The sequence below is a fragment of the Nilaparvata lugens genome, chromosome 7 (genome assembly GCF_014356525.2).
Source record: "Nilaparvata lugens isolate BPH chromosome 7, ASM1435652v1, whole genome shotgun sequence".
NCBI classification, from domain to species: Eukaryota; Metazoa; Arthropoda; class Insecta; order Hemiptera; family Delphacidae; genus Nilaparvata; species Nilaparvata lugens.
Genome location: NC_052510.1, coordinates 47,202,973 through 47,229,493, shown reverse-complemented (window position 1 = coordinate 47,229,493; position 26,521 = coordinate 47,202,973). Strand labels below are relative to the sequence as shown.

The following is a 26,521-nucleotide window of genomic DNA, read 5'->3' as shown; positions in this document are numbered from 1 at the left end:
AGTGTTTGGGTGTGTTGGAGAAGAGAAAAAAAAAGAGAGGAAGGTACCAAGCCAACTATGGTTTCCCATGTAATAGGCAGGCAAAGAAGAGAAGAGAAGTAATGAGGAAAAAAAGGAAGGGAGAAATGGGGGGAAGGAAGAAAACAGAGGAATAGGTACTCAAAATAAAGGTAAGCAGGTCCACTGAAAAAAGAAAAAAACTGATGAAAAAACAATGCTGGAGCAGAAATCTCGAGTCATATATCTAAATGGAAGAAGAAGTCACTGTATGTCCAGTTTTTTATATCCAGTTTAATTTTTCCACTGATCTTATTGTCCATGAGAAAGTTATTTGGAATGAGGTTTATTATTTTAGTACCTATGTCAATTAATTGCCTCCTTATACATTCAATATCAGTGTTATAGATTACATATTTGTTAGCAGTGGCCCTTAGATTATAATAATTAAGAGTAGAGTTTATTGTGAGAGGAAAATCGGATCTATATTTTATTAAGTACTCAATTACGGTTTTTATGTATAATTGACGTATAGTCATGACCTCAAAATCACTAAAAACCATATCCGTTGGATAGAGCCTGGGTTTGCTTAATATAGTTTTAATTATCAGTTTTTGTGCTACAAATAATTCAGCAATATGACAGTTGAAACAGCCTCCCCAAACAACTATGCCATACTGCAAAATTGACTCGACTAGAGCATGATACATCATTTTCTGGTGGTTCTTATTAAGAAATCTGTTAACTTGATAAAATTTAAAAGATAAATATCTAATTTTTCTACATATGTATTTAATATGAACATCCCATTTTATCCCATTTTATTATGTAAGATCCATCGAATTATCTATAAAATATCTATTGTATTTATAAGACATTTATGTTCTGTGATAGAGATCGATCCTTGAATACTCTTCTTCAAGTTTTCGGAGCAATGTACCGGAAAATGATGACCGGAGCCGACGATATCGATTGAGGAATTTAATTGGTTTCAAATTTCGCCTGATCCGTGCAAGGTCGCGGCCGATGTCCAATATTCGTGCCTTAATAACCGGACTTTGTCACACGGCCCGACTTACAAACAAAACGTGACTCACATTGTGAATGGCGAGATCACGACCCAATTTTTTCTGAAGCATTCACGCCTCGACACTCCGGACTTCTCTCATACCAATAAGCCAATCAAATAGCATTGAAATTATCTTGTTATTTTCCACTTGTAGGAACTATTTCTGACTGATATTGATCAAGATATCCATTCAAAAGAGGTGGAGAAATGACAGGAGAGAATTTAGCTTACACTCAATGATTTTAAAATGTTATCATACATAAAATATACCGTACATAGAGCCTTATCATACATAGATATAGCGTACATAGAGATCATTCGTCGATGACGCTATGCAAACATTTTGAAAACATCTTATGAAAAACGTATTAAAGTATTTCTAAAAACGCGTTTCTATAATGCTCTATTTCATGCTCTCTCGAAATGAAATCTGTATGAAGACCTAATCTATATATATAAAAGCGAAATGGCACTGACTGACTGACTGACTGACTGACTAACTGACTGACTGACTGACTGACTGACTGACTCACTCACTCGCAGAACTAAAAATCTACCAGACCAAAAACGTTCAAATTTGGTAGGTATGTTCAGTTGGCCCTTTAGAGGCGCACTAAGAAATCTTTTGACAATATTTTAAGTCTAAGGGTGGTTTTTAAGGGTTTAAAGTTTTTTTAGCATGTATATTCTTCTTATTCCAATATCTTAAAATTATAATTGAAATGTCCATACCATATGTTAATATAGAACTATAATCTAGAGAGAGTACCTCTTCGAAACACTTGTTCTGGTAACTAAATTGAAAATTTTGTCAGGTTGGCATTAAGTTGAGTTGACTTTGTTAGGTTGACACCAAGTTGAAGATTGAAATGCATTTATCCAGGACCTCCTGAATACCAATTTATCCAGTTATCCAAAATTAGCGTTTTATCAGCTTTTCTGCGTTTCCTCACCTTTTTCAATAATTGATGGAAATATATTTAAAAAAATTCAGTACACAGGTTTAGCTGAGGTGGAAGAATTTTGTTCGCCAAAGATACGCCGATATAGTAACAGGTGTTTTTCGAGATCAAATTGACATAATACGTACAAATTCGGTACATAGGTTCCGCTGAGGCCTACATGCAGGCGAGCCTGCTGATCTCATTTTTGGACGATCCATTGGGGGGTCCAGGGGGCGGAGCCCCCTGGCTAGACGGATATGGCGAGCGAAGCGAGCCTGACGGCTAGTAGATTATATTATACCATCTACACTAGGAAGAGATTTTCATTGGAATATAGAGATATTGTACCGTCACAATACTCATTATTATAAGGAACAATTATTATCGATTTTGGAAAAATGTTCCTTTTCTTGCAGGCTAAATAAGGAGGTTCCACCTGCAGTCACCAAAATTGAAGAGTAGTATAAAAGAAGATCCTTTTCATATCACAATTGATCAATATGATCAAGTAAAACATTTCAATTGAAAGGATCAATTACAAGATGGAGGTTCGTAAAATGGCCTATGATATAGCGTCCACAGTACAGCTTACTAGTACCTTGAAAAACAATATTGGAATGAGGAATTGAAGATAACATTTCAAGAAGGTGCGTCATCACTCCCACCTACAGCTGAACTCAGAGCAAAGTTATCTCATTCATTCCATGTAATCAACTCGAGTGTTTGCTTGCTTGGGAGTATTTTACAATAAAGCCACTTATAAGAGAGCTGTGCTTTATTTCGGGGTAATAAAGCTTGTACCCTAACGACATCGAGTTGATCCAAGTTGGTGGCTAACTGAGGTAATCAAGTGGCAACTGGGAGAAATCTAGACAATAAAGTCTGAGAAATAACAGTCCGACTCTGTCAGGCCGCCTCTTGTGGTGAAACATAAATCAAATCTGTGAAAAATGATCCAAGAAACAAGAACTCCCTTGAGACGTCTTATCCTGGACTACCATCCCACTCAATTGTGGCTGTCTAATCCCTCATCTTCAATTAAAAGTTTCGACTTCTACCCCTTTCTCATTCTCCCAAGAGTCGTTCACGATCAACTCACAGCAAGTTTTTAACTGACTGGAATTCCGGTTACTCTAAATCTCAGCTTTTTTCTGACACAGATTAGGACTGCATTGAGGAGATTCAAGTTAAGTGAAAAATCCATCATTGCAACTAGAGAATTAACTACTAAAACACAAAACTGCTATCTCAGTGGGTGACTCTCATATGTCTCCATTTGGATATATTTAAGCTTTTTCAAGTTTTGTCCTGATTCTCATCATGAAAACTATAGTACAATGATATATACGTGATTAATGTAAGTAATAGTCGTTGAACTAATGGTTTTATGAGAATAGAACGTCTGTTTCAATTACAATAAAATGAATTCTTCTTCTTCTCTTCTTCTTCTTCTTCTTCTTCTTCTTTCTTCTTCTTCTTCTTCTTCTTCTTCTTCTTCTTCTTCTTCTTCTTCTTCTTCTTCTTCTTCTTCCTCCTCTTCTTCTTCTTCTTCTTCTTCTTCTTCTTCTTCTTCTTCTTCTTCTTCTTTCTTCTTCTTCTTCTTCTTCTTCTTCTTCTTCTCAGGGTGCCTGTCCGTTTCGAACGTTGGCGATCATATTTGCTATGATAACTTTGTTGGTTGCGCTTCAAAATAAGGAATAAATGTAAAAAAGGAATAAAATAAATCAAAAGAATAATAAAAGGAATACTTCCTTAAAAAAAGATTTTTGAGTAGCTCAATCTTGAATTTTCTCAATCTATAAGTGGTGCTCTAAAGTCTGCTGGTGGTGGGATTACCTATGCATATCGATGCAGATGTGATGATTCACTATAATATTTTGAAACATCATTTTTGAAATATGAATATTTCAAATTGAACAACTAGTGCTTCCATGTGAGCGAAAGATATCAAGAGATTATATATATGACATAACAAAGTTTTCACATCCCATTGTTGGACATAACTGAAGCTATAGTTGAGGTTTTTATTGTTCGACATGTTTAATTTTGAGTCTTGACAATCATCTGTGATTTACAAGATGTCTTTCCTCAGAATTGTCAATAACATAGTAGAAACATTAATTGCTAGCTAATATGATGAGTGCATTCCATAGGACTTAAAAAAAATCTATTCCGCTTGGGAAGCATGCTAACTTAATTACGAGCAAAAGCATGAAATCTCAAACCAGCTTGAGATGAAACAGTGTTGTGTGACATTTTTCCTGCAATCAAGTAATTCAGATTTTTATCAATTTTTCTTAAACATGAAAAAGGAGTTACCGTTAACTTAATCGAATTGCACCGCGTTATCTGCAAGTCCTGCTTTCCCAGAACTCTAACATTGTTGGATTTATAAATTCATGACAAACTCTGTTGGTGTGAAACATGAAAGGTTTTAGAGAATGACTTTGATTTCTAGCTTATTGGAACAGAATAAGGATAACCATTGAACCATTTAACCTACACTTTGAATGAAAAAGACTGAGAAATTGTCAAAAAACCATTGATTTATTGATAATTAAAAAGACCGGTTTAGGTTATTACACCATTGTCAATCTCTGATAAACTTCAATATGAATAATTACCACAATATCAACTTCTCAACTACACAAAAAGTAACCTACACTTAGCTATATGGGAAAAGTATGAAAACTTGCTGTGATCTTCTACATTGATTGGAGTACCAAAGCATGAAGTATCCAAATTATGAATTGAAATTTGTAATTATATAACCAAATTAATTATTGATTGATAATTATGGCATGAGTGATATTCTCTAAGCAATATGGATTCTCAAAAACCACTCATGTGATAAGAATCCTATTTCATATTAGCATTTTCACTATCACGTTGCTCAGAGATTTTGAACCTTTTTTTATTTCTGAGTCCCTTCCTCTATAACCCTTTCTCATTTTCGTCTCCATAATGATATTTATTGTTAGTGAAAGTAAATTCGTATGGTTTTTTGTAGGTGTCGAGTTCCTTACGGGAAAGACCTGACTAGAAGCCTTTGTTCGTATCTAAATTTGAACTTGGGACCTCTAGGTAGTAGGCAGTATATTTTTCGTTGAAGGAAGATACAAGGATGAGTGACAGTTTACTTCTTATAATCTTTCACTAGGTATTCTTCTGAGAACTTTGCTCTTCTCAACATACTAATTCAAATTTATTTGGATAGTTCTAATAATAATCTAGTTTAAATAGCAGCTACATATGTAGCTCTATCGTTAAGGAAGTAAATTTGTTGAAAGAGTAGTACAAACCTTCCCTCTCACAACCAAAGCAATGAATTATTTTTCCTGATCTCAGCACATTCGCTATTCGTGTAGTTTATGCATCTGAAACTCTTGACCCCTCTAGAAAGCTGGGTATTGCGTGCTGTCAATTTTGCAGAGCCTTACAGCCCCCTCTGACCATAACCATCCCTCCATCATCTTCCAGCTACATCATTGAAGAGGTGCATTTTGCTAGAAGCGTGCTCAATCATTATCTGCAATTTCTGCTCTTCTTTTGTTCATGTTCATTGTGCATCGCCGGGCACTCTACTCTTTTTTGCTATCTCAGCATTTTCAATTTTTACTACTCTTCAACTCAGTACGTCTCATCGGACCTACTAATTGCGCATTGATGGAAAAGTTGCTGGCAAGTTTGAAGGGTTGAAGAGAAGTTGTTTCGACTTGGAACGTTTTGAAAAATCATTATTTCATGTCGTATAATCGGAGAGAAAGATAGTTTCTCTCTGATGAATTGAGGATGAGAATGAGGATGAATTGTGCGATAGGTACACCACAACTGTGGTTGAGAAGAAGAAAAAGAAGAAGAAGAAAAAGAAAAGAATAAGAAGAAGAAGAAGACTCACTAGCGAAATAGTCGAGGAAAGTGAATATTCAGTATCAGGACGTGTGTTATTGGAGTAATTAATCAGGAATAAAATATGATGCCTGACGATAATAGGAATATTATCGTTTGCTACTGAATAAACGAATATTAACTTTATTAATTATTACTATCAATATTATTAGTTTGATTATTATCATTATCGTTTGATAATAGGAATATTATTTTGTTTCGTTACCCGTGAGCAGCATTCGAACCATGGTTTTCTTGGTGTCGCCAAATGAGGATGGAAAGTAAGCGAATGATATGAGTGAATGATAGAAACAAATATCCTCAGTTCTAAGAATATTACATTATTTTTGATCTTTATTCAATTCAATCATTCTTTGTATGCGATAGAATTTGGTGTGATTTAATACAATTTATTCAATATTTTTCTTAGGAATAATGCTATTTGAAAAGTTCAAGGATTAAACGATGAGGAAGATAATATAATATATATTATATAATAGCAATATATTATAAATATATTCATATTATCCTATGAAGATGGCTGTAAATCACTATAACTCTCCTACAAACTTCCATTGTGAACTATAAATTTTCGAAATGAGCAAACCCAAGTCTCTGCGCATTTCCTTCATTCCATCTGGAACCTAACCTAATTTTTATACAGTACTCAGTATCGTGACCAAACTGATTGTAATCTGTGATCGTGTCTCACAAGTAGGACAACTACATATAATTTCGGTATCACTGATTCAAGATTGGTTGGTCACGAACATTCTATTCACGTCGTGTTGCCTGAGAAGTCAGCGAGCTTTTTCCGCATGACAAGCCGGAAGGGAAAAACTGATAATGAAGATATTTTATTTTATTTTCCTGGTCGGGAAATGAGAACGGAAAAGCGACGGATGAAGACAAGCCTTTCATTGTTCTTTCTGCTGATCTCTTGTAATAAACGTCCTGAATATAATCCAAAGATAATAAAAGAAATTCTTTGAAGTTCGTTTCGAGGAATCATATTTTTGATCAAGCGGAAATTCTTTTCTTCATTTTCCTCCCACACAGTGGTGAGAAGGATTGCGCCGTAATATGAAACCTCCCACTGCCGTAAGCCAAATGTTTGCGGGGAATTTGCATGGAACGATAAAACGTTATTCCTCAATTACAACGCATACAGCTTTATCTCAGCATTGCTTTCTTCAGCATGTGGCTGAGCCACAATGAAGCTGCTATCAGAGATGTGTGTTTTTGTTGCAAGCCGTCCTGTTTTTATTGACTTGCTCCTCGAGGTCTCAGCATCACTACAAGAGGGATCTGTAGGAATAAGCCTAATGAATTCAGTTTGAGTCTGCCTACAATAAAAACAGCCGTCCTAGACCCTAGTCTACTAGAACTGTTGCTTAGATCGTGCAGTAGCTCTGTAAGGAAATTTATAACATTCTGTGTTAGTTATAGTAAGATGCATTCGGTAGTTATAGTAAGGAAAAAGTAGGCCTACTAAACTGCATATGACATTATTGAAACTAATTTTTCCATAAAAATGTAATTTTTATTTATGTTTGTGAACTGTATTTGGATGGGAATAAGTTTGATTCGATTTGATTTGAATATGTAGACCTGGAAATCCACTTTAACAATATGTAGATACTGAAAAGATAATCTCAATAGACCCATTGTCCAGTATTCTCCGAGCAGAAGAATGACAATATTGAATTATCTAAATGAAGTACATATGTTAAATAGATATCGATAAAATAAATATCCATCGATAAATAATATTAATTCTGGATGAATCAATTGAATTCAACACAACAACATCGAATAAATAATATGAGTTAAAATCTTGGTGATTGATAAGACAGAAAAACTTTATCAATATAATATTTTCTCATTGCTACGCTAGAATCCAGTAAGGTTTGTTTGTGCTTTTTATGTCACAACATTTTAATACATTTTCTAATCGGTTGTAGACGTGGCATTGGTTATCTATATTGAGTTAGAAGATTAAATAAATTCAAACCACAGATTGTCAAAGCCACATCGTGTGCGAAAACTGAGGTTTGGCAATATCTAGTCTTTTTACTCAACTATATAATCTACTGAATATTCGATTGAAAATAACATTATTTCTCCATGATCATATTATGAATTGTCCATCATTTTTCGAGTATTTTGGAATCTCCAGTTATCATACAAAATGCTCCTCGGAGGCAATCCATTACACTTGACAATTGCACGTTGTGATGGAAGATGAATGAAGCGCAACTTTCGAATGAATGAGACTCCGCACTTGGAAAGTTGTGAAAAGAAGTTGGGGCTTTCTGGTCTGATTATGGACTTGGCCTCAGCTTTTGAAGTCGATTTCAGCCTTTACCTAACATTAGTTACAATGGCAGGTTAGGTCGATGACCTGCGCAACGGAGAGAAAGAGAGAGTGAGAGTAAAAGTGTGAGTGAGTGAGTGGGAAGAGGAAGTATTGGACCATTAATTACTTCTGGCTGCGAACGTTGGGACGTTGAACGACTCAAGAAAATGCAGGCCTTCCTTATTTCGATGGCTGACAGTCGACTGTGAAATATTACCACCTTGAACACCTTTCATTAGATAGGCGACTTCACAGAGTGAGAGAGACGGGAAGCGAAATCGTTTATACAGTCTTCGATTTCAAAGTTTGTTTTCATGTTATGCCTCCGGTGTATCGAACTGTTTCCTACATTTTACGTCCAAATTACTAATCAGCATAATCGATGGAGTGGAATTTCCCGACTCATTTTCCAACCTCGAAAAACAGAACATAATTGATTGGTATTCAATAATTAACTACGTCATACCTACAGAATACTTGAAAATGACAGTTTAATCAATACGGTGCTCCAGGAAACACGAATACTATTTCTGAATGTGTTGTAACTCGAGGTTTTAGAAATTTTATAAGTCTCTAATGTCACAGATTCTGCAACTTCAAACTAAAATTTCCTTTGTTTTCAGATTCGGCCAGCACGGTCAAGCTGGGGGGAGAAGCGCTGCTTTCAACCTTGATCCGTTAACGAGCTATTGATATGAATCTTGTAAAACGGTGAGCATTGCAAATATCTATTTTTAAATCTTGTTTCTTGTAGATTTCGATAATTTTACGCTCAGTGTTTGAGAGCTCATTTTGGAAAATAATCGTGATAGATTTAGAATAATCTATAGTCAGCTTCTTTAACATATAACATAATTCACCTTACTTAACAATATTTTTTTCATGTAGATTTCGATGATTCTAGGCTCAGTGTTTAGGAGTTCATTTTAGGAAATATTCATGATAAATTTACAATAGAATATAGTCAGTTTATGCAACATAATTCGCCTCACTTGACGTATTTTGGTTCTCAACCGTTGTTGCCTCAATAGCTTTGAAAAGGTTCTTAAAAAAAGGCTCATCTCTAAAAGCTGACTAAAGGATTAATTTCCATAGATAAGAGAATGACTTGACCATCTAATTTGATAATGTGAGGAATCTTGGACAGTAATGTCTTATTTCTACCACTCAACCACGACACAATTGGAGATTTTGTCTTGTTTTAAATGTGTTTGGATAGTATAAGCATAGAGAAACAATAGCGTAAGTAGATATCCCATGGTATAGGAAGTTTATGTCGTAACTTTTACTGTTATCTCAAGCCGATAGTCCACATAGTTCTTTCCCGTGAAGCTGTGTGACACTGGTAGTCTCTCATATTGTGCCGTTCATACACTGTCACCCCAACAAAGCAGTAAAAATCGACAATTATCGACAGTAATCGGCTTGAGATAACAGTAAAAGTTACGACATAAACTCCCTATACCATGGGATATCTACTTACGCTATTGTTTCTCTATGGTATAAGTGAGTATATCTTCCACTTTATGGATTTATTCATCATTGGATGATTGTTATGATTGTCTGAAAGTTATATTTTCAACTCGTTCAACACCGAATTTAGTACACGATTTGTGGAATAGTATGTGGAGAAGAGGCAATAATATTCTAGAGGAATCTCATATGGAAATTGTGACATCAAATTCTATATACTGGTTCAAATCATTTGTTATAAGTGAAGCTGTCTCAATTGTATCCTGGCAACGCAATATTCCGTTTTCAATAATATTCAATCTATACCAGCACGTGGGATGCCAATCTAGACAGAACAACAATAATTTGAGAACCCTGGCTTCTGAGAACTGGCCACACACTGATGGAGCAGATTGGTTCATATCTGCTCATTTCGAGGAGTCAATATCAGAGCAAATTGTGTTGAGCAATTCCCCTCGGAGCCGGAATCGTATTTACCAGCTCTTCCGATCACCATCTCTGAAACACTGTATCCGATGATCTCTGTATCACATTACGACACAACCCACCTCCGCTATTCTGCACTTGTGCTGATCAATTTCAATCAATTTATTGAGCAAATTGATTTTGTGATGCTCATCTTACAGGTTCAACCAACGTTTATCACAGTGACGGCGTAATATGATCATGTACTGATGTAATAACTAATCTAAGCTACTAGTTCTCGAATGCAATAAGTAATTGATAGTACAAGGTAATAATGAATTAATATTGAGTCAAATGGATAATCAGAGTAATTATTGATTAAAATGGATTGTAATATATTATGTGTGTGATAGATTCATAGAATTTGTGACCGCCTAATATTCAAAAATTCTAGGAATTCACTGATCTGAAGGTTATATTTTCAAGTCGTATAACACCAAATTTGCCACAAGATTTGATAAATAGTTTGTGGAGAATGGATTGTTGTGGTATATTTTGTGACGTTTTTGAAGTTGTTTTGAGCTAAATGTGCTAATGACATCAACATAAGATTAATTACTCTGCATTCGATAGTGATTGATTATTGGAGTATCAAATTTCAATTATTGGAGAGAATTGAACAAAATAGATTAGACACCTTTCTTATAGGAAAACTCAAATATTCATCTATACATTGATAGATACAATATCATTCTCAACTATGAATGATTGGGAAAGGAACAACAGGCTTAAAGCACAAAACTGTTCCTTTCCCAAATTTCGATAGAAATTGTCCAAAAATAGTATTCAAATTAAATAAATTCAAATTCATTTTATTGAGCAAAAAAGAACATACAGGCCAAGTCAAAACATAAAAATAGACAGAATAACAATGTAAAATTAAAAATTTAAGTATATAACAATGGTAAGAATACATTTATAATACAACAGCAGAATTCAAGTTTCATCATTCAGAAATTCATCTACACTATAGTAAGCCCTATTCACTAAGTATGCATAGAGTTCTCTTTTAAAATTTATTGATGGGGCATATAAACATTTTGGTAACTTTTTAAACAGTCTCAAACCAATTACACCAGGACTTTTGTCAGAGAATCTCAATCTGTGGTGATTCATAAATGGGAGGTAAGAATACTTCACTAAATAAATAATCACTGATAACTGAAAAATATTGTATTGATAACTGAAAATTTTGAATCTTGAAAAAAATCTCAAACTTACTCCTAATACAACTATCAAATACCTGTATAATTATTTTCCATTATATAAACTTTATATATAAACTAGGAATTTCGAATTCAGAAAAGTTGAAACCCAAATAAAATAAGAATACTTCACTAAATAAATAATCACTGGTAACTGAAAAATATTGTATTGATAATTGAAAATTTTGAATCTTGAAAAGAATCTCAAACTTACTCCTAATACTACTATCAAATACCTGTATAATTATTTTCCATTATATAAACTTTATATATAAACTAGGAATTTCGAATTCAGAAAAGTTGAAAACCAAATTAATAAAGAGAACTCCACTAAATAAATAATCACTGGTAAGTGAAAACTATTGTATCGATAATTGAAAATTTTGAAACTTGAAAAGAATCTCAAACTTACTCCTAATAAAACTATCAAATATCACCATTTTCCATTACTATAAAGACTCTGCCATCGCTCAAAAACCTTAACATCCTTACAGAATATCCTTCCGTTACAAAACAAATTCAATCTCCTCAACAACAACACTATCATAAAAACTGATTTGCATATAATGCAAACTTCAATTTGCTGGTGCCATCTGCAGCCGTAGTTCATCTGAGAAGACGTTGTTGTCACATTAGAGCTCGACCATAAATTATATCACAGCGCGCGCGCCAAATGAGTTAAGCCGAGTGACAACTTCATCCTGCCAGCATGGCACGGCAAGGCAAGGCAAGGCATGCCAGCACTGTTTATGTTTGTCCTTTCTGATGAGTAGCAGCTGCATTACACTCAGATTCACTTTAAACTGACAGCATTCTCCATAACCAACAACAATGCTGCCCATTCAACCAATACTGACAGTATGGAGTGAATGTTGAAGAGATTTGATTCAAATTGTCAGCTTCCCTTGGAAACAGCATCAGAGCTTCTCATTCGACCAATACTGACAATTTAGTGTGAATATGACAGTGACGATTTAATGTTTAAACAGTCAGTATTCCTTATGAACAGCATCAATGCTTCTAATTCAACCAATACTGACAGTTCGTAGTGAATATAACAGTGAAGAGTTAAACTTCAAACTGTCAGTATCCCTTATGAACAACATCAATGCTTTCCGTTCAACTACTGCTGACAGAATCTGTTGAATCTCACTATGGAGCGCCGTATTTCTACCGGTTCTGCAACCCGCTCAACAGCCGTGTGTTGCGGGTTGCCAGGTGGCGCCGTCCCCTGCCCATAAATTTCAACAGCTAATCTCGTGAACGATGTCATTCTGTTATGAGATGACTGAGCTTCACGCAGCAAAAACGTCATCATGGCATGGTACGAGCTGTGCTTTCAGTTACTGTGAAATTTCATTTTTTATCTGCATTTTGCTGCTAATTGGATCGGGGAAGGTTATAAACTGTCTGCATTAAAAATCATAAATTGATTTTTGTCCTGTACGTGATAAAAATCATTTAAAATGGGCTTCTCATTGACTTCTGAGGATATACTTCAAAAAATGCAACTGATAATCACTCTTCTTTCTCTGTTATTCATTGCTTTCTTTTCCTCGCTTGCTGTTACTGTTATTTTTCCTATTACATTATTTATTGACAATAAATAACATTGATACATACAATATCATTCTCAACTATGAATGATTGGGAAGGAACTACAGGCTTAAAGCCGAAAACTGTTCCTTTCCCAAATTTAGATAAAAATTGTCCAAAAATAGGTTACACTTCATGATATTCGTCCAATTTTGAGTCAAAAATATTTATAAACTGGGAATTTTGAATTTAGAAGAGTTGAAAACTAAATTAAATAAGAATACTTCACTTATTATGTTTCTATTAACTTCTTTCCCTCTTTGAAACGTTCTGTTTTGTCTTTTTCTCTCGCTTTCTCGACCCTGCATATCGCTTATTCATTTAAAACTATATAATCCAATATGATATTATGATTAATTGAAATAATTTCTTCTTTTGATTTTCTCTCACTCATTTCTTCCCTCTAAGATTAGAAGAAAATCCACCTGTTCCTCTCTACTCGTATTTTCTGATGGAATCTGGAAACAAATAGAAGGTGATTCCACATCCTTGATTCATTCAACTGATGATTATCAACAAGATATAACTCTGATCAGAATCAATCAGTTACCCCATCAAGATTATAATTATCCTAAATCCTCCCAGGCACTTGATATATTTCACAGCTAAACAAATTCACAGTTCGTTGTAATAATCGATTAGTAGTATTCCAGATTATCTTCAAATTATTTCTACTATTCCTAACATGAACGAGAGATTTGAACCAGAATTTGTTATTAGGTTATTGTTGATTTAAAAAATTTATCAATTTCCATAAATCATCTAAAGACTCATTTGAACCACAATCATAGTATTGTACAGGATTGGGCAGGGAGGTATGGATAATTTGAAATAACACTTACACACTCATTTTTAAACGAAATTCAGAATTTATCAAGGTGAAATAAAAAGATGTTCTCAAATCCAATTCCAAAAATTTAACTTGTCAGGAGTTTGTGTAAATTTTTTGGAATTAACAACATCTTGATATTTCACCTTATTATTAAGAAATTCCACAACATCTCTGTGCAAAGTGTTAATCTAAGAATTTATTCTTTTAGTGTGTACCTTGAATGCTGCCATTATGAAAATGAAAGAGGAAAAAATTAAAACATTGATTATGTACGGGAAATAACATCTGTTAAATTCTGTCTGTTTCTCAAATCATCCATAACTTCCTGCCCAACCTTATGTTGTTCTCAGTTCATACATGAGAAAGATAATTTATTCTAATTTTAAATTGTCTACCCTACTCGTCTTCAAGAGTCCTCCATAATTCATATGTTTAAAGATACTTTATTCTACTTTTAAATTGTCTACCCTACTCGTCTTCAAGAGTCCTCTATAATCCATACTTTTAATCTTCCTTTCCATAATCTATAATTCTCTTTCTAAACCAAGAGCCATTTCTAAACTGGAAACACCAATAATTCTGATTAACAGATCTCCAAATTCGGTGCGATATATTCACACGCATGGCGGAAGAGGGTGCATTCGTCTGTAATTACCGGTCGGGAAGCGATAAATGTCCCCGAGCGACTTCGCAGCTGCAGTGTTGCCTGTAATCAACTTAATCCCCTGTTGTGTTATGTTTGTGTAATGTGCAATATTGCCATATGTGTAATGTGTAAACCAGCATTCACCCTGCCTGCACTGCTCTCGCGATCAAAACGGGCCGGGTTTACAGCATCCGTTTAAATGGAATTGTCCAATTATAAGACATAAGCGGAATCAAAACAAAATTTGTGTGGTCCAATATTGTCAGATTTGAATAAATTGACCACAAATGAATAAATGCGTTGAAATCAGCGTTCTATCAACTTGAATGGGCTGTATTCTAATTTCACAACTTGATTTCTGTTCAGAAACAAAGTGTGAGTGTGGTCCAATATTCTCGGATTTTAACGACTCTGCCACAAATGGATGAATGCGGAAAAACATCAAGTTATCGACTTGAATGGGCTTTATTATCTACTATAACAACACAATGTTTGTTGTGAAAACAAAGTACAAGAGTATAATGCGTTTATGGTCTATCATTGGCCGCAGAATCTCAATGAATAAATACGGTAGAATCGTCTTTCATTTCAACTTGAATGGGCAGTATTGTACTTTCACACTCCACATAATTATTGTTCAAAGACAAAGTACAAGAGAAGAAGGTGGGGATGCTATGAAATGTATCTATAGTCTACCATCATCTACTGCAAAATATTACAGAAGAAGCACTATAACTGTGATTGTAGTGTAGTGTCAGTTTAGGGAATCTACGATTTTTTTCATATTTCCATTTTTCATCCCACTGTCCACCTATGAAAGGGGTATACGGATCTGTCAATTATATTCTAAGTCGACAATCTTTGCATTTCATAATGGAAAAATAATTCCTCACTGGAATAAGTACTCTTTGTCAAATGGGGCTAGGGACGAAAGATGTTGGCAAACCACGAATGAGAAGTGCATATTTTTGACAGATGAGAGAATGAAGAACAAATTACGTGCAGCAATGATGATATGTTTTGATTGGTAGTTAACAATAATTGTTGAGATTTTTACGAGCCTAATCGTACATATCAGTGTGATTAGTTGAATTCTGCCACTCTCTAGGATTTGATACTAGATTGAAGTTAAGATAATAGAAGATTCAGAACAAAATTAGTCATGGAGCAATGAATTATGAAGGATAATCGCTCAGTAAAGTTTCTAGATATTTGCAAGTTTTCAATGATTAATATGGCATTACTACATTAGAATTGTGATACACTAGTAGGTTTATAGATGAATGATTCTGATTATATATTATGGGAGTTGATTGCTTTCAATTTGAATTATTCTAATACAATTTGAATTATCTTGATAGAATTCAAATCATTTCACTCCTTTCTCATAGCTATCACAGCAGAATATATTGTATAATATATTATGTCTCACTAACTAATTGTATGATTATTCCGTTTTTTATTGTGTTATGTCTTTCAATGAAATTTCATTGAATCGAATTGAACTGCAAGTTGAATCTCAACATTGAAAAATTGCACATTTAGATACTATTCTTCAATTACATGACAAAACTCAATCTCTCCATAAAATAGTTTATAATCACATTGGAAATGCTTTGATGGAATTTGAAAACATATGACTTCATTCATATTCATTCATAGTCGATGAATGCAATACGGGTGCATTGAAGTATTGACTGAAGCTTGTTCTTTGTTGAGGTTCACATTGTTGAAGAACATTGAGCAACGGCCCCAATGACAACTCAAGTATTGAGTTATGTATCAGTGCAATATTGAACTCAGAATTTCCAGTATCGAGTTTTGTATCGATGCAAGAATTGAGCTCAGAATTTAGAGCTTGAAAGCGGCGTAGGTGTGCTCATGACGTCAGCAGTGGTTGTTGCGCCAGTTTGTTATGAACAGTATTTGACTGTATAATGCGGTTGATGGAGATGTTTCATTCAATCTGAACTGAGGCGAAAGTCATTGAGCATGCAGCCAGTGAAGCGGCTATGACAGCAACTGTCTCAACAATGATTGCTTTCTTGTTTCACTGACACTGCAACTGTTTGTAAATTGTACTTGAAAATTAGTACACGGTACTCTGCTACAAAGCCTGACAAACTTCCCACACCTTTCTGAAAATTCTGTAGATAGTGCTCGTAGAAATGAACAATTTAGCTGATAATATCTCAAGGCTTTTTTTGAGTTATCATTACGTATCAAATAATAATATCAACGAATATAATACCATAGAGAAACAATAGCGTAAGTAGATATCCCATGGTATAGGTCGTTTATGTCGCAACTTTCACTGTTATCTCAAGCTGATAGTCCATGTACTTCTTTCCTGTGAAGCTTTATGACGCTGGTAGTCTCTCATATTGTGCCGTTCATACACTTTTACCCGGTCAAAACAGTAAAAATCGATAATAATCGTCAGTAATCGACTTGAGATAACAGTAAAAGTTGCAACATAAACGCCCTATACTATGGGATATCTTCTTACGCTATTGTTTCTCTATGATAATACTAAGTGAGTCCGAAAAAGACTATTAAACTTTTAGGGCCGTTTGCACAGTCAAAGCTTAAATGCTTAAAAAGCTTAAAGCTTGAATTTGAACAGCTGGTGGCTTGGACTCAAAATGAATCACATGATAACAAACGAGACTTGATACGGTTTAATTTCACTTCAAAATTAAATTTAGTTTAAACTGTAACTGTGCAAACGGCACTTAGTGGAACCTTGCGGTGTTCAAACTCAAAACAACGTAAATAATATCACAGTTCTGAACCTTATTTCAAAATTTCACTTCGAAATGTTCTGCAAAATTTGGTTTTACTACTGAAGAAATATTTTTAGTGCAAAGTCGCACTATAAAAAGCGCTGGAGTAAAAAATGACTTTCTGCACTGGTGTTTTGAATCTTTTATGCTGTTTTGAATCTCAACACCTCAAGGTTTTACTACTGTTTATTAGTGCAAAGTGGCACTGTAACTCGCACAAGAATTGACAGTAGCTTCATCCACTCGACCTTCCACTACCCTATTCCCCAAGAGAGTATTTGTTATAATATATACAATACAATTGCAAGAAATTATCTATCATATTGTATGATTATACTGTATGACGTATAATACAATATCATTATTATTATTGAATTGTTTTACTGAACATTGACGAACCAGAATTATCATTTTGATGAGAATTTTCATCCTTCCTTGTGAAATAATAGAGTAAAAAGAAACTTTTCAAGCAGAAAATAGGAAAGATTAAAGTTTTGCCAGTAGAGTGTAAGAGAACTCCAAGGAGAATAATGATAAATGAGAATAAAAATTCCTCCAGAAAAATAGAGGGAAATGTGGATGTTACAAAAATAAAACGTAAAATGAACTAAATACAGGGGATTGAAACTATTCAGAAGTGGAATATAATATTGATAATTATTCTAGAACCATAATGGTGGAGAATATCATTCTCCCATAAAAAGAATAAGAAAGATGAGAATTCATCCAATATGTAATAATTATAAAGAGGGTGGAAACATGGCCTCTTAAAGTTAAAGGGCAGATTTGAGCAAGAACCTGAAATGAGTCAGGTTTGGATGATTGGCCCGGCAAAGAACAAGAATCTGGCTCGCTGCTTGTAGCAGCCGACGAAAGCCGAAATCCGAAAACATCATCGCTCAGCTAAGCACTCCCCTTAGGATCCAATCTCGGTAACAGCCAGAGCACAGAGATCAGGATATTATTGCTGGCATTTCGTTTCGGCACAGCTTCTGCTAAAAACAGCTCTTCAGTCATTAGGTGGGCCTACTCGAGAGCTTCGTTCAGCGCTGAAGTATTACGCGCAGTATAATCTTAGTCCACCAAATGATGTATTTGCAATTTGGTGATTAAATTCTATTTGAGCTAATCCTTTCTCATTTGGGGGAGAATCAACGGAGCTTCAATTTAGCGAACAAGCTTTTCTACTTCTATCTTCGAAATAGATTAGTGATAAATGCAAATAATGTTTTCTTTCTCTCAATAGAGCTGCATACAGACTTTACATCAGCTCTATCATCATCTCTACATCTTCACTTTCCACCATCTTCACAGACGTATGCGTTATGAACACGTGCATTTAATTTTCCATCGACTATCACTATTCTTATTATATCCAGAATATTTGTTCAGAAAAAGTAAAATACAGATATAACAAGCGTAGCATCAGCTGATAAAAAGTGAAATACGCGTGTTTGTGGCACATAAGTCTGCACGTAGCTTATGTAATGTTACATTGGAGAATAGAAAAACCTATCTTGTAAATCTCCAGAAATCGTGATTGGTGGAACAATAATTGAACTGTGGAATAAACCATGAAATCAGTTCATGGATAATAACATGATAAAACATGTTTGCTTATATGCATTGATTAAATCGATATTCGCATCTGAAATATACTTTCCATCCTTTGCTACATCAACCTGTCATTTCGCTTCAAAGTGCAGGAAACTATCTAAGAGATCTTGTAGATTAAACAACTACAAATAGTATGTTAATCACAGTAAGAAACAGACATTTATCATCGAAAGTAGCGAAACATTATGAAAGGCAAATAGTCATTATTATGATTTATGCAATCTTGATCCAGCAAAAACAAATTTTTTTTACCTAGGAAAAAATATACTATCAAACCTATAGGGAATTTTTTTCCAATCCGGTTTGTATATGATCTACTCCTCCTTTCACTTCTCTGCATTTTTCTCTCGCTTCACTTCCTTCTCTCAAAGCACAATATTTCTAGAAAGCATTCAAACGTATCCATCTAAGATGCAATAATAAGATGATAATTCAAAGATTTCCCTCTCCAGAGGAATTATACACCTTATTATACTCGAAGCAGGAAGAAATCCCAGATAAATGACTGTGAAGTACACTATTGCTCTCCAAGTACTACCTTTGTTGTTTGCCCTGCACTAAAGCCGGCAGAGAGACTGTCGACACAAGTAAATAAATTCAAGGGCGAAGAAAAGCCGTGGTGCAGAGACAGAGACAGAGTGCGCTTTTGTCATTCTAATCGCGGTAATTCAAATTTCATTCCTCGGCTCCTATTGTATAATAGAGGCAGGGATGACGGCTTTGTTCGCTGTGTGCTTCAATTCGCTGCCTTCAACAGTTGGTCAACGCGGAGTCTGAGCAATCAAACTGGCACTCAACGCCAATCAACAACAATTGCAATCAAGCTCGCAGATGGGTAAACTCTCGGCAACTGCAATTGAATAACAGTAACAAGGTAGAGAATGCTGTGCTCGTCTAAAAGATCCGCACAATCTACGAATGTTCTTGCAGATACTGTGCCGTTACTGTGCAGATACTGGGAAGATACTATTATTGTAGCTAATTTCCTTGCAGATTTGTCTGCTGCAGGCTTATAACGAGTATTATTTGTCTGATGCAGGCTTATAACGAGTATTATTCGTCTGCTGCCTACATCAAATTGCATCAAAGTAACTCGATTTTACAAACTCTCTTCAAACGCTTCTCATCGTTTAATACACAATGTGAGCTCAACGAGTACATGGTTGCTAAAGATATTTACGTCACTGTTTCCATGAATTTATCAGACTCAGGATAAAAGCTCTAAGACACTTCTTCAATCTCTAGCAATTATTCTTGAGATTTCCACCATCTCTCACGATCCTCAAATTGTGTCTGCTTGCGAAGCTTCAAATATTACAGCTTTTATAGATTGTGACTATAATATCAAGTACAAAAAATTCCGTGATCAAAAAAATTTTATCTGTAAATAGGTAACCCCATTCTGTCTCCCTTACAAATACATCAGACAATTGAATAAAATAATTTCATAGAAAAACTAAAAATACAGTCTTAAATGTTTTACAATAAAAAAAATATTGAGAGGAGGAAAAATTATATTTAGAAAAATATTCAAGAAAAGTTATACCCCTCTGTTAAAATCAAGATCAGTAAATGATAACGGATCGAATTATCATTTCATATTAACAACAAATCAGTGATAAAAAAGTTCAGTGAACAAGTAACTTATTATTAAAACACAGAACAAGATAGAGATGAGATAGGAGAAGATTCTCTCATTGTTCCATGTGAAATTGAATTAAGACTACAAATTTGAAATTTGAAATCCTTTAATTTTTGAAGTTTTTTCGACATAACAGCGTAACACGTGATGAATAACATGTGATAGTGATGTAACACACTCGTAACACAAATAAGGAATAAACGAATGAAATGAAGAATAATGTGTAACACTAGCGGATTGCGTGTAACATAGGGGTACAATGAAAGGAGCCAACAATGTAACGCACTTGTAACATAGTCGTAACAAACATTGAGGATCAACAAACGAAGTGTAACAACGTAACAGACTCATCTGCACTCAACATTCAATTTGGACTTCAGCCATCAATGACTGCTCTAAATGCCGATACGACTGCTCACATTCATGTATGTAGTATGTGGACCATTTATGCTTTATATGCCCAATTCACAGTTGAACAAATGCGATGCAATACGATGGAAATGTTTAAAAGCATAGACGGATGTTGTACTTAGCGTCGATTTGATGCGAGCTTCGTACTCAGTGATGCTCGTCAATAGGCTTGAGTGGCTCGAATGTTCAAAGATAAGCTTGCTCTCTTTGTCATCAATGATGTTCCAATGAACATCAATGAATTTTTTATTTAATTGTATGTTGGTGTACTGAAATTATTATATTTTGAATCATTCTTCATGAATCCAGGGCTCGAATAATTAAAACATTTTTTTAATTGTGATGTTTTTAATTTGTAATGTTATCTAAGTGAATTGTAATTGAACATCTAAAAAGTAATGTTCCATTAAAATTCAAAATGTTTCTGAAAGTTCGTATCTTATCTCTCATGAATCAACGGGGATCGAATTAAGTTAATTTTTTATAATCACTGGATAAACAACAATGCAAAATGAATGTAGATCATTATCATTTTTACTTCCATCAAATTTTTCTCGTGCTGATAAATTTGAGTAACGTCGTACTACCAACTGAAGAAATATTCACTCATCTACCATTCCAAGTTGTTAAAGCTCGGATTCACATTCTTATTTCAAGCCAGCTTTGGATGATAAGTTCGAAAAATTACAAAGTAGAATAAAATTTTGTTGTCTTCCATGACGGAACACTCTATAATAGCTTTGTTATAGCTAACTGTATTACTACAGTCTGTCTAGACACTGTGTTCCACGTAAATATTCAAAAAACACTTACTTTTCGATGAAAAAATTAGGAATATATATCACTTCTGGGCTGATGAAGCTCTCCTGTAGAGCATTGCATTATTTTTTCTTTTTTTTTCTTATTGAAATTTAGGTGTTCTTTGAATATTTACGTGGAAACACAAGTGTCTAGACTACAACGAAGTCATTAAAATTGTTTTTATATAATCTTTTAGTGTAATTCATTGAATAAAGAACCTGCAGTCTATTATTTCCGTTATAATTAAATGAAGCACTGAAAAACCTGTTCCTTGTATACCACACACTGTAATAAACTATGCGCCATGAAGCAAGACCAAACCTCAACATTTGTATAAATATTATTAACGCGAAGTTTTGTTTTCATGCTTCATCGTGAGTATAGATCTGAATCAACTGGTATAATGAAGTGCTGATTGCTATCAATCTCCTAACTTGTAAATTTCCAGTACTGTTTCAAATTGCGATAAAATCGTATAACTTCTAGGGCTCATAAATTTTATCTTGAGAACACACTTTGAGTTTCGCGACAACAGTCTGTAATATATACATTATGAAACCTCAACATTTAAATGGATTATCAACGTTTAGTGGGAAGATAAAGATTTATCGCGTGTTGCTCAAAATGGGAGCATTTAGAACTCCCGTTTTTTTTCTAGAAAGGTTGAGATAAACGGTTTATCCACATTTATTAGACTTGTGTATAATGCACGCTTATAATCCTAAAAAACTCATGTCTTGCATGTTATGTGCATATTTATTCTACATTGTAATTTTGCTGTCGCAGAAAATCAACATCACAAAATGAGGTAAAGTAATCGTCCTGCAAATTTCATTAAGGGCGGCTATGGATGGTATGATATGGAACAGACTTTTCTATAATAGCTTGAAATCAGGTGAAAAAATGTTGTTATTTGTCTATTTCATTGTGATTTCCAATATTTATATCATAGTCACTCGTATATCACTACTTATCACAATATAATTCAACATGAATGGAGACTGTATATCGCTGTTTCAGTACGAATACAGATATAATAAAAATATCAATTGGAATACGCGTGTTAGTGGCGCAGAAGGCGCTCAATATCTTAAGCCGTTCTCGGACTTTTCACCTACTCTGTATATTATGTGGTTCATATCCCAACATTCAATGTTATAGACACGTTATAAGATGCTACATCGAAATGGACTTTTAAGATAAAACTAAAAATTCAGAAAAAAATTATTTTCATATTCTTCTTCTTCCTTTCACGATTGAGGCATCATTTCCTGTTCTGAACCTCTTTGTCTCTAATCGGACCAACTTCGTCTCTTGTCTAATCGGACCATCTTTTCCTGGACCTCCTCTATCTCTTTTTCCAATTGGTTAGTACGATAGGGCCTGCTTAGGCCTGTTTTGTTTTGATTCATCTCATCTTCACTTCAGGGATTAGGTTTATTAATGAATCTGTTTCGGTACCCATCTCTTTCTTGGTCTCCCTACATCTCTTTTTCCTGTAGGTCTATAGTTTTGGACTACAACGGGAATTCTTCCAGGTGGCATTCTATCCAAATGACTGGATTGAATTGTTTTGATTTGTTTTGATTTCTAAACAATTTATTCAAGCTGCATAAAACTTTCGAATCTGGAGTCCTAGAAAATCAGATTAATCGAATGGCTCAGCGGAAAATCTGTACTGAAACTCGTGAAATCCAACGGGGAACTTCAGACGGTAGGACAAAATAACAATCACTTATAACAGCTGTTGAAATAATCCTGCTAAATACGAACAGCGCTCGAAACTATTGTTTGCATGTTATGTGCATATTTATTCTACATTGTAATTTTGCTGTCGCAGAAAATCAACATCACAAAATGAGGTAAAGTAATCGTCCTGCAAATTTCATTAAGGGCGGCTATGGATGGTATGATATGGAGAATACATTTCTATAATAGCTTAAAATCAGGTGAAAAAATGTTGTCATTTGTCTCTTTCTTTGTGATCTCCAATATTTATATCATAGTCATCCGCAAACTCTGCCCTAAGCACTTGCTGTGAACGCTATACTCGCTATATAGTTGCACTTGTCGAGAGCAGGCTGCAATGCGGAATTACGATTTGGGGAGGTGCATACTTTTCTGTTTTAAAATGAATCTTAACTGGGCAAAAATACATAATTCGCACTATAGCAAACAAACCTCGCTTAACATGTTCACTGCCGCTGTTCAGGGAATGGGGCCTTTTGCCTTTGAGATACCTGTACTTCTATAAAGTATTACTAACTTTTTACAATAGCAGTGGACACCTTGTCAATCCACGGCGGGAAACTTGTGGACTCCGTTCAGCGGGAAGTCTACTTCCCCCAAAACCAAACAAAGAATGCTTTCGTAGATTCTATTCCTATGTAGCCCCTAAAATATTCAACAACATACCAATCGTAGCAAGAAAGCAAACATGCTATCTAAAACTCAAAAAAGAAATTAAAAAATGTTTGTTAACAATGGATGAGATCGAAGACCTATTTAAAAAAAATAGTTAAATTCACAAGCTAAGATTGCACCCATAAGCCACAATACACAAACAGAATTATAATTAAATAATAAAAGCTTGAAAGGTACGGAACGAACTATTTTCTTTTCTTTCTTTCTTACGCTTGCTTTTGTTTTTGACAATAACTGGCAAAGCCGCTTTTCATCATTCATCTCTCTCTTTTCATTTTCAACATAGATTAATGTTCATTGTCATAACCTCATTCTTCATATTCTCTTGAAAAAAAAACTTCTAGTTTTACACTACAATATTCTATTAGATATAAGGTAGTACTGTCTCCATCATTCACTTTCATTTTTTATTAAAATATTAATAACTTCTGTAAAAATTCCGACTGCAAGCTCTTTTGTTAGAATATTTACATTTCATGGTTTAAGTTAATTTATTTTCAATTGATTGCATCGAATAAATTATACAAATGGACTTTGATGGCAACTCCCAAAATAGAATTTTTCTCGGGAGTGTCTTCTCAATAGAATAATTATTTCTAGTCACTCGTATATCACTACTTATCACAATATAATTCAACATGAATGGAGACTGTATATCGCTGTTCCAGTACGAATACAGATATAATAAAAATATCAACAGCTGATAAGAGTTGGAATGCGCGTGTTCGTGGCGCAGAAGTCTGTGTGCAATTTAAGATGAATATAATATGCAGGGTGAGTGAAAAGTCCGAGAACGGGTCAATATCTTATACACAAAGGTAATTTGACGGTGGGTGTGATTGGGGATCCTACTCAAATTGAAAAAACTACTTTACAATGACTTTAAATATCTGGTCCGCCATCTTGGATCCGCCATATTGATTGCAACTTCATTTTTTTAAATAGGAAGGTGGTCATGCGATACATGGCAATGGCGAAAACCCCTCATCGATATCACAAACCGTTCAGAAGATATTCACATTATCAATCAGTACCATGCAAATCAGAATAATGAAATACATGAGTGGTATTGATTAATAATGTGAATATCTTCAGAACGGTTTGAGATATCGGTTTTCGCCATTCAATTTTTCTTGAAATTCCGTATCGAAATCATGCATCTCATGACCACCTTCCTATTTAAAAAAATAAAGTTGCATTCAAAATGGCGGATCCAAGATGGCGAACCAGTTTTTTAAAGTCATAGTAAAATAGTATTTTCAATTCGAGTAACATCCCCAATCACACCCACCTTGGAATCACTTCTCCTTATGAGATACTAAGCCGTTCTCAGACTTTTTTCTCTCATCTCTGCTTTGAATAGTATTGATTAATAATGCGAATATCTTCGAAACGGTTTGAGATATCGATATGCGGTTTCGGCCATTTATTTTTCATTGAAATTTCCTATCGAAATCATGTATCGCATGACCACCTTCCTATTTAAAAAAAAAAATGAAGTTGCATTCAATATGGCGGATCCAAGATGGCAGACCAGATTTTTAAGTCATTGTAAAGTGGTTTTTTCAATTTGAGTAGGATCCTCAATCACACCCACCGTCAAATTACCCTTGTGTATGAGATATTAAGCCGTTCTCGGACTTTTCACCTACTCTGTATATTATGTGGTTCATATCCCAACATACAATGTTATAGACACGTTATGAGATGCTACATCGAGATGCACTTTTAAGATAAAACTAGAAATTCAAAAACAATTTATTTTCATATTCTTCTTCTTCTTCCTTTCACGATTGAGGCATCATTTCCTGTTCTGAACCTCTTTGTCTCTAATCGGACCAACTTCGTCTCTTGTCTAATCGGACCATATTTCCTGGACGTCCTCTACCTCTTTTTCCAATTGGTTAGTACAATAGGGCCTGCTTAGGCCTGTTTTGTTTTGATTCATCTCATCTTCACTTCAGGGATTAGGTTTATTAATGAATCTGTTTCGGTACCCATCTCTTTCTTGGTCTCCCTACATCTCTTTTTCCTGTAGGTCTAAAGTTTTGGACTACAACGGGAATTCTTCCAGGTGGCATTCTATCCAAATGACTGGATTGAATTGTTTTGATTCCTAAACAATTTATTCAAGCTGCATAAAACTTTCGAATCTGGAGTTCTAGAAAATCAGATTAATCGAATGGCTCAGCGGAAAATCTGTACTGAAACTCGTGAAATCCAACGGGGAACTTCAGACGGTAGGACAAAATAACAATCACTTATAACAGCTGTTGAAATAATCCTGCTAAATACGAACAGCGCTCGAAACTATTGTTTGGACGTTATGTGAAAATTTCACCAAACGTCCAAACAATGATTGTTGC

General features: G+C 34.6%; 1 protein-coding gene across 3 annotated transcripts in view; it reads left to right on the top strand.

Annotated features, from left to right (window-relative positions):
- LOC111060573 (nascent polypeptide-associated complex subunit alpha, muscle-specific form-like) overlaps positions 1-26,521 on the top strand; it is a 241,056-nt gene that overhangs the window by 187,140 nt on the left and 27,395 nt on the right. For all 3 annotated transcript variants that reach the window (XM_039432924.1, XM_039432925.1, XM_039432923.1), the window contains one exon: positions 8,881-8,968. The gene's annotated coding sequence lies outside the window, so the exon portion shown is untranslated. The remainder of the gene's footprint in view (positions 1-8,880; positions 8,969-26,521) is intronic.